Below are 1,072 nucleotides of genomic sequence, written 5' to 3' on the forward strand. Positions count from 1 at the left end.
GGGGGGGGGGGCTCGTGCCTCCGGGGGGCCTGCAGAGAGTCACCGGGGGAGGACGGGATGGTACCGAGCTCGGTCCAGATTCTCAATGAGCTGTAGAACCCGGGCTCAGGTTCATTCATTCATTCATTCATTCATTCATTCTGGTTTAATTCACTCAAATCCACAGACTGACTGAATAAAAGCTGATTCAGCATCACTCGCTCTGTAAGGAGACGGGTGCCATGACTTTTGCTTTGAGTAAAAAAACAGATTTAACTTTATTTACAAATATTCTCCACTCAGAAATACATTTGGATTTCTTCAAAAACGTTGTTCTCTTTGACATCTGGATTTATCTTCATATGCTACTTTCAGTTAACCCTTTGCTACTTTAGGCTTCTAACTAGCCTTTTGCTACATTTAGTTTCTGATAGCTTTTTGATACTTTTAGCTAGCCTTTTGCTAGTTAGCTTCTAACTAGACTTTTGCTACTTTTAGCTTCTAGCTAGCTTTTTTGCTACTTTTAGCTCTTTATTAGCATATTCTCAGTTTCAGCTTCTATAGCAATGTTGCATTTTTGTAGAAAATTAAATTTCTCCAGTTCACATTTATTCTGTTTTGTACTGATGGTGTGTGTTCATATATTACAATATATGTGTAATATGTGTGTGTGTGTGTTCATAATTGTATGTGTTACACATAAAACCTGCCATCACCAAAGAATAAACATGAGAAACATAGAAGTCCAGTTGTTTTTGTTTTTTAACTTTTTTGAATTCACTCTATATATACAAACCGACTGAAAAACATTGATCCTTTGTGTAAAATGCACATAGCCTAAAACAGTGGTGTCCAGTCCTGGTCCTGGAGGAACACCATCCAGCAGGTTTTAGGTGTTTCTCTGCTTTGATGCGTGATTTGAATGAGTGATTAACAGGCTTCTGCAGAACCTGAAGACCTGCGGAGGAGCTAGGTAGGTAGGTAAATTTATTTATATAGCACTTTTCAGCACAAGGCGACTCAAAGTGCTTGGAAAACAGCTAAAACATGCAGAATAGTGGCCCTCCAGGACCAGAATTGGACACCCCTGGCC

The sequence above is a fragment of the Kryptolebias marmoratus genome, linkage group LG20 (genome assembly GCF_001649575.2).
Source record: "Kryptolebias marmoratus isolate JLee-2015 linkage group LG20, ASM164957v2, whole genome shotgun sequence".
NCBI lineage: Eukaryota > Metazoa > Chordata > Actinopteri > Cyprinodontiformes > Rivulidae > Kryptolebias > Kryptolebias marmoratus.